This window comes from Nicotiana tomentosiformis, chromosome 9 (assembly GCF_000390325.3).
Source record: "Nicotiana tomentosiformis chromosome 9, ASM39032v3, whole genome shotgun sequence".
In the NCBI taxonomy this organism is placed as follows: Eukaryota; Viridiplantae; Streptophyta; class Magnoliopsida; order Solanales; family Solanaceae; genus Nicotiana; species Nicotiana tomentosiformis.
In genome coordinates, this window is record NC_090820.1 from 72,240,314 (window position 1) to 72,257,216 (window position 16,903).

The window sequence follows — 16,903 nt, forward strand, 5'->3', positions numbered from 1 at the left end:
ATTTAATAGTTTTGTTCTTCAGGATTTTAGCCCATTCTTCCATATTTTGAATGTTAGACTTGGGAGGCGCAATTTTCACTTGAAGATTTTCATACAATACTTTGGAGTAAGTGATTTTTACAAATGTTTTTATTATTTCAAGAATCTATATGGATTATTAATACTGTAATTACCCGATCGGTCGTTTTGAGTATTTGCATTCTGCTCAGCTGTTTGAAGTGAGTAGTTTCGTATTATGTATTATGACTTGTGTGAATCATCGGTTTTGGTTTTCAGGTGATTCAGAATTGATTTGGAAGAATGAATCTCATGTTAGAAGCTTTTTGTTGGAAAAGTGACCAAGTTTGACTTTTGTCTATTTCAGCCAGGATTTTAGAGTAGTGATAGTTCTGTTAGGTTCGTATGGTGATTTTGGACATAGTCATATGCTCAAATTTTCATTAGGATGTTTCTTGAAGGTTTTGGCGATAATTGACAATTTGAAGGTTTGAAAAGTTCATAGGTTTGACCTGGAGTTGACGTTGATGATATGAGGTTCAAATTGTGGTTCCGGGGATTTTAATAGCTTCATTATATCATTTGGGACTTGTGTGCAAAATTTGACGTCATTCCGGCTTGATTTTATATGGTTCGACATGAGTTTTGGAAATTGAAAGTTCAAAAGTTCATAAAGTTTGATTTGAGGTACGATTCGTGATTTTGATGTTGTTATGTGTGATTTGAGGCCTCGAGTAGGTCCGTGTTGTGTTTTGGAACTTGTTGGCATGTTTGTAAGGGGTCCCGAGGGGCTCGGGTGAGTTTCAGACAGATTTTAGATCATTTCGGAGCTTCATGCATAGCTCGTTTACTGTTGTTATCTGGTGTCATAGTTATTCTTTGCGATCGTGAAGATATAGACGCGATCGCATAGGCTAAGTCTGGAGCTGGGCACTTTCTTCGTCGGATTCGCGGATGGGAGACCGCGTTCACATAGGTTGTCGGGACTTGAGCATCGCATTCGCGTATGTGGAATCGCGGTCGCGTAGTGTTGAGCTGGCCAACTGGGAGCTGGTCAATCCTCTCTCCCGTTCGCATGGAGTTGACCGCGTTCACAGATCGTTGGCATCTTTTTCATCGCATTCACATTAGTAGGCTCATGAACATGTAGAGTGTCTCAGGGCAGTGTGAGTTTGTCTTCTTCGCGATTGCGATGGTATTTCCGCGATCGCGATTCATATATCTGAGTAGGGATTATAAGGACTCTATTTCGGTCCCTTGAGTCAATTTATCATATTTTTAGTTATAGAGCTCGGATTTGGACGATTTTGGAGGCGACTTTCATCACATGGATTGGGGTAAGAGTTTTCTACTCAGTTTTGATTTTATTCCATGATTCCATCATCGATTTTGGCATTTGATTGATGACTGTGAAAGAGAAAATGAGGGTTTTTGTCTAAACTTTCCTAAAGTGATTATTTGACTTTTGAACATCGATTCAGAGTCAGATTTGAGTGATTTACTATAGTTGGACTCGTAATTAAATGGGTTATCGGAAATTATGAGTTTTGTTGGGTTCTAAGGTGTGGGCCCATATTTGACTTTTTGGTTGACTTTGAGTGTTTTATTAAAGATTCGACCTTTATCGATTGGGTTTGTTTCATTGGTAATTATTTGATGTTCTTGAGTTTCTTTTAGCTAGTTTCGTGCCATTCAGATGTCGATTTTTGCGGGATGGAGCTTATAGAGTACTGTTTGGCTTGCTCGGTAGTTGATTTGGCTTGCTTGAGGTAAGTATCTTATCTAAAATTGGTTGAGGCACTAGTTGCCTAAATTATTTGTGATAGCTACGTGCTATAGGTGCACATATGTGTGGGGTTTAAGCCCATGTGCGAGCACCGAGTTATTTATCCATGCTCGAGGTAGTGCTTAGGCTATGATATGCCTAGAATTAACGGTTAAGCTTTAAGCTATAATGTTCCTTATATTTGTAACATTTTTGTGAACTATTTGAACCATGTTTGAGGTTACAAAGAAGCTAATTCCCTGAATAAACTTGGAAATTATTTTTTATGTGATGAAATTACTTATTTGAGCTATGATAGCACACTTTGCAGATGCATACACTTTAGCATGTCACTTATACCAATCCAGGAGCATGAAATATGATATTTGTTGATCACATACATGTATTCTTATATATTTTCTTCTGTGTGATATGATTTGGACTGGATTCCTATGACCATGCTGCGCGGATTGTGTTGTTGTGCCTGTGTCCACGCCGGGCGGATTGTGTTGTGACCATGCCGGGCGGATTGTGTTGTTATACCTGTGACCATGCCGGGCGGATTGTGTTGTTATACCTGTGACCATGCCGGGCGGATTGTGTTGTTATACCCGTGACCACGCCGAGCAGACTTGTTGTTATGACTGTGACCACGCCGGGCGGATTATGATGTTGACCCTGTGACTACATCGGGCGGATTATGAGTATCAGCACGTGAGTTGTCCGTGCATCACATAAGTTGTTCGTGCGGATACATATACTGATATTATGGCACATGAGTTGTTTATGCAGCACGTGAATTGTTTGTGCCGTTGATATTGAGCCTGTGACCACACCAGGTAGTTTATGATATTGAGCATATGACCACACTGGGCTGGTAGCATGTTGAATTCGCCGTGCTTGCGTGTGATCCCTCTAGGGTAACCCTCTAATATTTCTCTATTGATGGTGTACACGCGGATTGTGAGAAATCAACAGGTTTCTGGTTGATATGAGCTTTGGGAGAGCTGGATACTATTATCGGATCGGGTTGCTTGCCGCAACATGCCTTATTGGCTTATGGTTATTGGATCGGGTTGCGAGTCGCAACTGGCTGATATTTGATTATTACATTTCATCTTTACTTGCAATTTCCTTGACTGTTTACCTGATTTACTTGCATATCTTCTTTAAAAGCTGGATTGTTGATTGAGTATAACATTTTAAAATAAAGAATTTTGAGCATCAAAGTGGTTTTACCTGAGGTTTCATGATTTGATCATATACCTGTTCTATACTTGTTGAAACTATGAACTGTACAAGTGTTAGTGAGTATCATTTATAGTTCAGGCTTCTTTTACCTCTTTGATGTTAGTTAGGATACTTATTGAGTACATGTGGTCGGTTGTACTCATACTACACTTCTGCAGCTTGCGTGCAGATCTTGGAGTTGATGCTGATGTGTATGGTGGGAGCTGGAATTGAAGATGTACTCGTGTTCCAGTTTCCGCTACCACTAGTTCTTGGTAGTTTTAGATTTGAGATTTATGTTCATGTACATTTCAAACAGATGTTGTATCATTTTTCATTTCAGTTTGTAAATCTAAGTCATAGTGACTCATGACTTGTACTACCAGTCCTCCTCAGGGAGTTTTACAAAGATTCCGGTTTTTTCATTTTTAACTCTTAATTTTATCATTAAATTGTGTTTACTGTTATTTGCCTTACCTAGCGGGTTGGGTTAGGTGCCAACATGATTATTTGGATTTTGGGTCGTGACAAATTGGTATTAGAACTCTAGGTTCATAGGTTCTACGAGTGATGAGAAAATGTGTAGTAGAGTCATGCAGATCGGTATTGTCACGCCCCAAATCTGGGGAGTCATGGTTGGCACCCAGTGCCATATTTGGCCTTAGCGTACCACTTTGTAACTGTGAACTCTGGAGGGGTAACCCTCAACTTAGGTCGAAGAGGCCTACCGGCGAGCTGACAACACCAATCAAGGCCGACGAGGCCACCATGAATGTCTACAACCAGCATTACCAAACTAGCATATACATAGGGATGGAAAGGACACAATACTGATATACATAATATACACAACTCGTCTACAGGACTCTAGAGATAACTGAACTGTATCATGGTCGGGACAGGACCTCGACCTACCCATCAAACCCGTATATATAAAATGGACTCCAAGGTCTAGACCTGGTAACTCCGAGGAAGTGGAGCTTACTAACTAAGCTGATGTTTGACTCTGTCTACTGGGAATGCCTATCGAGCTTTCTATCAGGATCTGCAGGAATGAAATGTAGCATCCCCGACAAAAGGAACGTCAGTACGAAATAATGTACTGAGTATGTAAGGCAAAAAATAGCTTAAAGCTGAAACTGAACTGATAATATAATAATTGAAAATAACTGGGAGACAAAGATAATCTGAAGATATGCTTAACTGTTGATACTAACTCAACTCCCTCAATATAGTAAGTAAAATAGCTGTCCAACCTTATTAGGCTTGGTGCATGTAACTACTATGCCGTAGTAGGCTCGCTCATAGGCGCTTGGCCATACTAGGCTCTGTATCTCGGCCATTCTAGACTCGCTCATAGGCGCTTGGCCATAATAGACTCGGTATATAACTTACCATCTGATCAGAGGTTGCCCAATAGGGGCCTGCCCACCAATTATAGCTCGATGGTGGTGAAAATACTGTAATACTACCCAATAGGAGCCTGCCCACCGATTATAGCTCGATGGTGGTGAAAATACTGTAATGCTGTATATATATATATATATATATATATATATATATATAGCCCCTACTCTCTTGACTAGAAGAAGACAATACTTAACTGAATATAAAGTCCCAATAAGGGAGAATACTATTCTTATAAGACTAGGATACCGTACATAAATTCAAGAATACAAACTTCTCATTATGTCTCGTTATCAAACGTATGTAGTTACGGGATCATGGCAAAATGAAGGAAAGGTTTAGCCTTAACATACCTAATCCACGAAGTTACAACTGTTGCAGAAGTTCTCTGTCATGACCCAAACCGAAGGACCGCGATGGGCACTCGGTGCCTAACTCAACCGAACCAACATAACATATCCTTTTTATCATACTATCATGGGTAAATGAGCTGGAAAGGCCGTCATGAGATAACCAAATTTAAACATAAGAGAATACTCGACATATGATGACCCGATATGGTATACAATCTTATACATGTGACATACGGGCCTATAAGACTGAAATGATCATTTTTACACTCAAAACATTGGCCGGCAAGTCCATACAATCATCCATATACATGACATTTGTATACAAGCCTCTAAGAGTACACAAACGTCATAAAGGCCGGGACAGAGCCCCACCATACCAATCAATACATGTCCAAAGCATACTGACCAAATAGGTAACTCTGGAGCAAGTGAAGTGCACCAACACCTTCCGCTGAGCTAATAGCCTACTAGGAGGACTGCCAACCTCTCTATCAGGACCTGCAGGCATGAAGCGCAATGTCCCCAGGCCAACGGGACGTCAGTACAAACAAAGTACCGAGTATGTAAGGCATGAAAAGTAGTATATAAAGACATGAAAGAAACATGGAGTAAAGGACTCAACCTGTAAGTTTGAATAGCTCAGTGAATCATGAAACCTTTATAGTGTCATGTATATGCATATATATATTTCATATCATACATAGGTATATGCGTACATAACATCCTCAAGCCTTTGAAGGCATCCATCATATCATATCGGCCTTAGTGGGCGAAATATTCAACGTATACTAGCCGATCACGTGGTGGTGCATATATAACGTCGTAACCTTTACTCATACCCCATATACATATAATATACGCATATATAACGCCATGTGGTCATGGGTCAATGTACATGCATAATTGAATGCACTGCATAAGGAAGTAAGTCGATAAGAACTCTCGAAATGTCATAAGATCAATATGCCTTCAGTTAATATCATGAAATAAACTTTATCAACTTATGTATTTTCTGAGACCCACGGATATAAAATATAATAATAGGACACATGGGGAATCAAGAACATATAGTACTTCTAAGAATAAAGTCATTTGTGAAAGTTCCGCGTTTGCTCGTTTCGTTTGTATCATATGGATCATGACAAAAGGGAAGAAGGGATAGCATTAACGTAACTTATCACAGTCTGTCCAATGAACACATTTAACTCATCTCGTCGCACTTTAATCTACAACAATGATAATAATACTATCGTTAAGCTACGAATGATGCAACTAACGTACAACGAATGACAAGCTCATTTTATATTAAAACGGACAGTATCTCCCCTTTTTTTCTTGCTTTCCCCAAGTCCATCAAAACAACAAGAACACATAAAACCTTTAACTATATACCTTCAGCACCACAACACACCCAACAGACCAACAATACCAATCAACCTACACAACAACAAGTGCACAAATGTCACCAATGAAACTACTATTTAACATGACGAGCGACAAGCTTGGATTGGAACCAAACTCCAACTCTTTTTCCCATCTACCCTGTACTTACAACATCATAAACAGGTCCAGCATATAAACACATATATTTACATGACATTCCAACATTATATCCATCATAAAAGTAACATCAAACAACCCAACAAGATATAACAATAACATGGACAACTTCTAGGTATTGTGTGGTTGCTTCTTCTCCTATTTACAACATCATCAACATAGTCAACATATCGACAAGCATAACAACATTAACAAAATTATAACCAACCTATTCCCCATGATTACCAGCCATGTGAAGTCATATACACACTCCAAAATAGTCCAATAAGAGACACCAACTTCTTATACAACTTCAAGCTCTATCTTGTAATTCTTCATCCAAATAACTTAACCAAAACATAGATAAGCTTAATACCAAGAAATAAGGTGTTATACATACCTTAAATAATTTGAACAAACTCGAACCAAAGCTTCCCTTGGCTTACAAGCACCCTTAAATACATTACAACACCATAGAGACTCTCTGCTTCAATTAGGCTAACGTTTGAGGCTAGGTTTAGGTAAAACCATCTTGGATTCGACTTGGAAACTTGGAGAACTGTTAGGGAAGTGTTGATAGAGTTTTTAAACTGACATTGGTCGAAAATGACCAAAATTGAGCCATCCAACCCCTTTAAATCTTTCAAGGGCCATCCACCGCCTAAAAGGGTCCCTTTGGGAGCTACTTGTGCGGTCTCACAAAAACGTGAATATCTCTCTACTCGGATGTCTTATTGATGAATGGTTGAATGAGTTAGAAACTAGACTCATATATATTCAATTTTGTAGGTGGATAATCCATCAATTCCAATTATATTGGGATAAAGGCGCAGCTACATTTGACCTAATTTTCAGCACATTTATGAATGTAACTTGTGATGACCTTTGCCAACTTTTGTCCCCACAACTCGCTTGACTTGAAAACGTAATACATGACTATCGTACGACTAAAATAAATTATAACATAACCTCCTTATCATGTTAAACACCCTAGTATCACCCCAAAAGTACATGTTATAACATTCCCAATTTGTTGACATTCGACCAAACTTTTATTTTTCAATTTGTTTAGCTTCTAAGCCTTTCAACCCTCTTGGTACTTGTTATCCATGATTTACCACTGATAACTTGAAATCTCTTACGTAGTACATTGTCACTAGGGCTTACGTTACATCAGGAAATATTTGAAGTGATTTGCCTGATCCACGTAGGGACGATACTATACTTCAATAATCGTATTTCATAGCATCCCAACGTGATTCATCTTATGGGTGTATTTTAATCCCATGCATTTCATGAAATCGCTTTTCTTAAAATCATTACTCAATCAAAGGCCTAAACGTCATCCTCTTATCTATCACCATTACACCCTTATTCAACTACCAGGGCAACATTTCATCTATTCTAATTTCTCTTAGTCTTAGACTCTTCTAAGTTTATTAAGGTTGTAGTGAGCTTTCTATAACTTACGGAAACCATCAACTCTCTTGTTTTGATGGGTTTAATCGCGATGACTTACCTATTCTCTTCACCTTCTCACTCACCTTTTTTTATCCTTACTCCTATCTACCTAAAACCTTTCCACTCTATGATTCTTTATCTTGCGACCTACACATATCTATTTATACTACTCGCAACCTTCCTTTAACTTGCTAGCACCATAGATTTCCTTTCGTGCTTTAACAGTTGTCTTTAAATGTAAGCAATTATTTTCTCTGATCGTTCTGCTACTTGTTGCATGAATACTTGGATTATCTTATTGCCCAGGAATACTTGAATTTCCTGTAACTCATATGATCTCAAATATCACCTTTGATTTTGTTTTCCTTTCATTAACCACGATAGGTGCCACTTTCTTATGGAGTGTATACAATATTGTAGTGAGACTGTTGTTACAAGACCATTTCTTCTTCAAGTTACTATGCTTAGGTTAAAGCCTTCTTCCTTATTTTCTCAGCTAGTCTTTCATTGTAGTACTTAGGGGAGACCCTATGACTCTTTTAAAACTACGAGCTTATTATTACCTCGTATACCCGACGAAAGATTTTATGTTCTTGCTCGCCAATAATTATCCCTAGTTACTTACCTCCGTGCCCTTGTGCTCGTAGGGTTTCTTCTGAATTGAAATATTCTCTTTTATTCCCGTAACACTTATACGGTACCTTCAACTACCCCAGCTCCTATATGAATATTTCTCAAGGATTACGACGTTATATCTGCGAGACTGAATTCACTATGTTGGGGTTCACAATGTTTAACTTTCACAATCTGCTAATTTGTCTATATCCTCTTGTCTATACATAACTAGGCTCTTCCTGAATCAACTACTATCTACTCATTGGTCCATTCTCATATCTATATTCTGTGTAATCTCTCTTGGGATATGTCCTTTGTCTTACCTACCTCTTGCACTGGCCCCTGATGTATCAATTGTCCATTCACACTTATTTATCAATAACATCCTGGCCGAGAACTCTTACTGCCTCTCCCCGGTGTCGTTCTTGCATAATGTTCTAGAGTCGCGACATATCTGTATGATCTGAATAAATGCAACCTCACCCATTTTGACTTTTTACCACATTCTTGCTTTACCATTCCGTAGTTACCTGAAACACTTAACTCCAACTTAATGCTGCATCACACTATCTTCCTCCCTTTAGGGGAGTACTAAAATTTAGTGCTACGACGATTTACTTATAGATGTTTTACCTCTTCATCTTTGGCGTCTTTTCACATCATCAATGACCCTTACTCGCCTTACGGTAGCCCTTATATACCGGGGATAACTAAATTCCTTATGCACAAGGGTGACACCTAGTTTAACTGGCACACTTAGTCTTTTAAGCTTAACTCTGCTCACAGTACTTGCTTTAGGGAAGAATCTTTGTAACACCCTAGAAAATTTTGAAGTATTTCAGTGTAAAGCCCCGTAAATTTACGGTTTCGTAGTGCCGGAGTAGGCTTACATGTTTGAGGATGGTATTAGATCTTCGCGGCGAGCTTGCTCGCCACGGTTCGGACTTTTTGGCTTGAACAATGCACCGAAAAGTAAAGGAAATTTTTTGGCCAAAAAGCGCGTTTATGCGGTCCATTATTTGTCACGCCCCGAACCTAGGAGCGAGACAAGCACCCGGTGCTTCACCTAACCTGGCGTACCAAATTGCGACTAAGGGACTCTGAACACATAATGTTATACTTTGGCCACGGGGCCACCTTGCAAGACAATTTGCGAAGCAAAATATAAAACTGAATGGAAACTAGCGCTAACTAAATATCAATATAAAGCTAGGCCGACAAGGCCGTCATAGCTACTACAGCTGACAAACCACCAATTTATACAAACCCAACATACTGCACTAACCAACAGGATATGCCTACAAGCCTCTACTGATAGATGTACTGTGATTGGAACAGGGCCCCGACCTACCCATAACATATATACAGATATACATAAGATGTACACAAAACTCTAGACCTAGCAACTCCGGAAGATGTAGAGCTTACCGATCAGGCGGAACTCGGGAAACACCTACTGAGGAGGTCTACCCGTCTGCTGTCTGAACCTGCACGCATGAAATGCAGCGCCCCCAAAAAAGGGACGTCAGTACGAAATAATGTACCGAGTATGTAAGGCAATAAAATAACTGAAATCTGAAATTGAACTGATAATATGATAACTGAAATTAACTGGGAGTCAAAGATGATCTGGAGATATACTTACATGCTGATACTGACTCAACTCCTTCAATATAGTAAGTAAAATAATTGTACGGCCTTATAAGGCTCGGTATATATAACTGCTCTGCCATAGTAGGCTCGCTCATAGGCGCTCGGCCATACTAGGCTATGTATCTCGACCATGCTGGGCTCGCTCATAGGCGCTCGGCCACAGTAGGCTCGGTATATAACTTTCCATCTGATCAGTGGTTGCCCAATAGGGGCCTGCCCATCGATTATAGCTCGATGGTAATGAAAATACTGTAATACTGTATATATAGGCTTGCTTCTCTCTTGACTGGAAGAAGACAATACTAAAATTGAATATAGAGTCTCGATAAGGAATAATATTGTAACTTATGAGACTAGAATAGTGTGAATAAATTCATGAATATGAACTTCTCTTTTTGTCTCATTATTAACACATGTAGCTACGAGATCATGCCAAAATGAAGGAAGGCTTAGACTTAACATACCTTATCACAATCTTTCCAATCACCAAGTTGAACTCACCTCTTCGCACCTTAATCTACAAGAATGATAATAATACTATCGTTAAGTTACGAAAGGTACAAATATCGCACAACGAACGACAAACCTATTTTGTATTAAAACGGGCAGCATCTCCCCTATAATATGCCCTTCCTCCAAATTCAAGATAACACCAACAATACAAGAACAGAACAATAACAACATATATACATCATTTTCCAGCCCTATATACACCATCAAATACTACAAAACAGCCCAACACACCCCAATCTCTTCGTACACAAAACGACCACCGTAGTAGTGTCAAACGACCCGAAAATGTTATGACGAACGACCAGACAACCACCCTACATTTATATGGTGTTTATAAACCCCCTTCCTCCTCCAAAACTCCACAAAATAGTAGTAAAACACGCAGCCCAACAGCAACACAAAACAGTCCACAAAACAGTCCGCTACAAGTGAATAACTCGAACTCACGGCTTCCGATCACCGTCCCGTGAGTTCTTACAAGTATAGAACGACTTACCATGAATTTACAGCAGAAAAAATGGATGAAAGAGAGCAGTAAACTCATCTTATTTGTTGGATAATTCAGCTCCTATCTTGGTTCTTCAAACTCTAAGTTTTACCTCCAATTGGAACTTGAAAGGGAGAGAAAATCAATTAGGGTTTGTAGGAAATTTTTGGGAGGATTCTTTGCAGAGCTTATGTCTGGTTATTATGCTCTATTTTAAGTCTAATATATGAAGAAAATAGGCCCTTAAAAGGCCTCTTTGGACGACCCGAAATGGCCCATTTTTGGGCTTTCATTTAAGCAAGTAGGTGACACACCTACTTGTCACCTAGCAGCTTGCGCAGTATCGCAAAAATGCACATATCTCTCTACTCCGATGTCGTATTAACGAATGGTTTAATGAGTTGGAAAATAGACTCATAGATATTTAATTTGATGGGTGGAACACCCCATAACTCTAAGTATATTGGGAGAAAATCGCAGTTATATTCGACCCAAAGTTTCAGTAACTTATGAATGTAACTTGGGATGACTTTCATCGACTTTTGTTCCACAACTCTCTTGACTTCAAAACATAACAAACGGATGTCATACGACTAATATAAATCATAACATAATCTCCTTAGCATGTTAATCACCCTAGTCTCACCCCAAAGGTACATGTTAAAACATTCCCAACTTGTCGAGTTTCGACGAAATATTGTTTTATTCAATTGCTTTAGCTTCTGAACTGTCCAACCCTCTTTGTACTTGTTGTTCATGATCTTCAATATTTGTAACCTCAGAGGTAACATTATTAACTTACTTTATATACTTTTAAATATTATCTCATTTTTGGTCCTACATTATTTTGCTTACGACACATTTTTACGTACGAAAATATAGGGTGTAACAATTATGCGACCGGATAATCACTCTGCGGGCCGCATAATGGCCGCAAAAGTGAGCAGTAGAAGGGACAGTCTGGGGGAATTATGCGGTCGGCTATGCTACCGCATAACTGTTATGCGGTGCATTATGCGATCGCATGACAGTTATGCGGACCGCATAGTGATCGCATATACGGACAACTTTTTGATCGTTTTGGTCTGTAATTATGCGACCGATATGCGGTCGCATATGCGACCGCAGAACCTATTCCGGAGCTCCATTTTTGGGTTTTTAAAACCCGACCCTACTACGTTAAATACACGCAAAGGGTCATTTTTGAGCAAATATTTTGATATTTTAGAGAGAAGGGAGAGTGTTTTAGAGAGAGAGAGAGAGAGAGAGAGAGAGAGAGAGAGAGAGAGAGGAAACCGTAGGCTAATTATTCATCAAGTCTTGCTCAAATCTTGGAAGATTAACAAGGAAAACCCACAAGTTCTTCATCTAAGAGGTAAGGTTCCATACCCTAGTTTTCAATTTCGAATTTGGGTAGAAGATGGTTGATTAGGAGTATGATTCATGGGTATGAGATTATTATTTATACATGCATGTACCAATAAGAATTGTGGAAAGATTGTTGATCTGAAATATGTAAGGATTGGGTTGTGGAGTGAAGAAAATCTTGTAGAAGAAAGGATTGGGTTGTGGAGTGAAGAAAATCTTGTAGAAGAACCTTTTAGTTAAATTTGCACACCTAGTGTTTGATAAAATGCTTAAAAGAGCTGAGACCATGAATATCTTCCTAGTTATGGTTCAATTTTGTTATGTCTAAAAATATATCGGGATTGCTAAGAATTCCGGATCATTCTATAGTTAAGGAAGCTCGATAGAGGTTTGTTGGCTAAACTTTCTCTCTTGGAATTGAATTCCATAATATTCTGTAAGTTTCAAAGTATGGGTTGCGTATTAAAAGGTTATGGATTTGAGTCGTATTTCAATGAAAGATAGTATGCCAAATTGTGTGAGAAAATCTCAATATTCTTAAGACTCTTAATTGCTCATATGTGTATCTAAAGTCTTGATTTGGAAATGTCTTATTGTTGATAATCTATAAAGATGGTTGGAAGTGAAATAAGTTAATTTGGGATATAGAGTGTAGCCAACGTGCCAAGAATTTAAGTTATGATTGTGTCTAGTAGTGCAAATGATTTGAGAAGATGCGATAAAGAATATGAAATGAGCCCCGACTCAACTGTGTTAAAAGTGATTTGGAAAATAGAATTTGCCTAAGAGCTTTTGTACTGAGTTCATGCCTATTAGTGGCTGCTTTAACTAATGCTTTGCTTTATAAATATATCTAGTATGATTCAAGTTCTATATACTCATGTGTTGAACTGGTACATTGCCATTTCTAGGGAAGAGCATTGTAAGAATAAATGGTGTATTGATTATTTATGATTTTCATGTGTGTTTCTATTGTTGGATGGTATGACTTATTATTTGGGAAGAAACCATTTGTGTGTGAAGTTTGCATTTTAAATGGATTTGAAGTATATGATTTCTGAAATATCCTATATGTTAATACTTGATGGTGATCTTTGAAATTGAAAGAGGTGAAAGTGTGGAATATGAAATACGGCCATCGTACCAGGAATAAAGAATCTTGTGAATGGCCTAATGAGCCAAGGAAATATTATCGTTGTGAATGACTAGGAATACTAATGAGAATTTATACAATGTGAAAGATGTTGACGTGAGTACAATTGTATTTATGATATTTATATTGTAAATCAAATCAAAAATGTTTCTGGGAGCATCATTAGCAAAAGTGAGGAAGGGTGGGTCATAAGGCCCACACCTGAAACTACACGCGTCGGTGTAGGGGTGGATTGGGATTATTCCCCTTATTTGGGATGAAATTGGAACCTTTGGAAATTGTGATATTATTCCCCTTAATTGGGATGAAACTTGAACCTTTGTGGATTGGAAAAGTCAACCCACACGGCATATGTGGGAAGGCGGCCTAGCTGATCGGGTGGAGATCAGATGCCATATTGCACATATGGTAGTACTACTCTTGGTAACAACTTTCTTTCGCATCACATGTCAAACCACATTATTCGTGGGGAGATGGCCTAGCCGATCGGGCCTGATCGGACTCCGTGCTAACGAAGACGGTGGTATATCGGTGCTAATGATCTCCCAACCAAAATTATATATGAAGTTCGTATTTTGAAAATTATTATGTTTTAACTGGATGTTTAGATATTGTTGATTGTGACTTGCTGTTTCTATGTGTTGCCTTTTCTTATATGGGCATTCTATTTTGAAAGAGGATTTTTAGCTATACATACTAGTGCTATTCGACAGTACTAACGTCCCTTTTGCCGGGGGCGCTGCATCTTTAATGGATGCAGGAGGTTCTTCAGCAGACGGCATTGATCAGTGATAGCAGTACACTCTTTTCAGCTGATTTGGTGAGCCCCACTTCATTTCGGGGTCATGTATCTTTTGTTTCTCATGTACTGTGTTTTGAGGTATAGCCGGGGCCTTGTTGCCGGCACTTCCATATTACTCTTCTATTGTACTTAGAGGCTTCGTAGACAGGTTGTGGGTTATGGTTGATGTTGGGAATTGAACTAGAAATGTTGGTACTTGGAAATTATGTTTTTTATTAATTCTATACACTCGTAATGTTTTAGAAATTATGAATGAAGCTGCTAATCAGAATGAAAAGGAAGCTGTTAATAAAATCTTTTCAGTGATTGATTAATGGAGTGCATCTCCTCTTTATTCATGGATGAGTTTGGGTAGAAGGAAATCTAATAGGCTTGCTCGGCCGGGTTCTCTCGCTTGAGCACCGGTCGCGCTCCCCGAGTTTGGGGCGTGACAATCTTCCTGAATGAACTTTGAAGGTTATTCTTTTGTTGTGCATTCTATTATTGCCGGAACTCTATCTCTGAAATTCTCACGATGTCTACTATTATCAAATCTTACGATCCTTAATTCATGTTTAGTTTATCTTGTTCGTAGCCCATACTAATTTTTATTACTCTGGGGGTCTAACTTAGCCTTCTGGTAATCACGTTCGAGTCACCAACTCATTTCTAGAAATGAGGGTATGAATTTTTGGCTTATATAGTTTTATTGTCTCAAGGCATGTCACCTCTTGTCTTTTACTTTACTTGACTACAGACTATGTGATTTTGTCATATTTTGATTTGCCATTATATCCCATTTATCACACCTTACTCATAAAGCTTCATTTACTCTCTTTTTATTCTCCGGCTAATATTTTCGTCTATCTCTTTTATTATGAAAACTTCAACAAATTGTTCTTTCACTTTTAGCTCCCCTTACTTTATCTCACTGGCTTATCGGGACGCCTAGCATTCTCTCTTTTTTTACTAGGGGCGAGAGTCATACTAAGGTAAATATTTATCCCTTCTAGGATTCTACTGCCTATCTTCTGAAATTTCTGAATATTCTAGTATTCATATCTGGCTGTATTATTCTAGAGTGCACCATCTGGGTGTCTCACAAGGAGATCTATTACCACGTTTTCACTATCCTTTACAAATGTTAGCCAACGATAACAATCCATCAACCATTTTGGGTTACTCTAACTTTAGCTGGATCTTGATATCCCATTCTTCTCTTAAACTATATCTGTTAGCTCCCATAAGGCATAACTGATATGGGTGTGGCTAATTGTATCTCTGTTACTATTGAAAGTAACTCAAAATGCTTATATTTCTCTGCCTGAATTGTAAATGCTGATAATCTTCACTAACTGTGTACCTCATACCCTTCTTCAACTTGCTTCTTTTACATGTTGAAACTTGTATCTACCTTTTGATTTTCTTATTGCTTTTTACCATATGGGTGGATAGATATTCATGCCTTAAGGCTCCTTATGAAGAACTTTACACGTCTTAGTACAGACATGATCTGCTGAAGATCTCACATTTACTCATCATAAACATGTTGACTCAACTATTGCACAGCCACATTCAATCTCTTACCAACTTCCTTTCTGGATGTAGGTATCATTTTATTATGAATAAAATAGAATTTAGGAGTTTAAATTCTTACAATTGAGCTCTACCACACGATCTAGAGTAAGAAGAAAGAGTGACAATCTTAAATGCACTGTAGCCTCCTGCTTATAAGTGTGGTGCACAACACACCCATACACAAGACTCTACTAGACACTGCTTGTAGACTCCATAGGATAGAACTGCTCTGATACCACTATTTTTATGACCCAAACCGAAAGGCTACGACGGGAACCCGGTGCCTAACTCTGTAAGGCCCTATTAAATGTTTCCTAAAAATCGGGGTTCTGTGATTCCGGGGCAGGTGTAGAGGTTAATAATAGTAGAAGCTCGCTACGGTTCAGACTTATTTGATTGAACAATGCGCTGGGGAGTTGAAGGAAAATATTTGGCAGAAATAGGCAATTCTGCCGCCCATTCTGCGTCCGCATAATCACTCTGCGAGCCACAGAATGATCGCAGAGTGAGTCAGTTTTCTGGGTCATTTTGATGTCATTTTTTGCGGTCCATTATGTGACCGCATAATCGTTTTGCGGGCCACACTCTTGTCGCACAATCAGTCTTGAAGTTTTGCGGAGGGAGGTTCTACGGGCAGCATAGTGACCGCAGACCCGGTCAGTTTCTTTCCAGTTTTGTCACCCAATTTGTGCGGTCGATATGCGGACCACATATCTATTCCGCGGTCGCATATGTGATCGTATATCCTGTTCTGGGGCTTCATGTTGGGGATTTTTAAATCCGACCCTTCTTCGTTAAAACATATGCCATAGTCCATTTTGAGCACATTTCTGATATTTTTAGAGTGAGAGAGAGTTCTTAATAAACAAGTAAACAAGAGGAATAATTTCAGTAATACCCCAATGTCAATAGCAAAACAAATAGTAGAACCCAGCAATCTCAGTACGTCAAAGTTCCCTAGGGTTTCGAATGAACCCCGGTTAGTGCTCACACTGTGAATGGT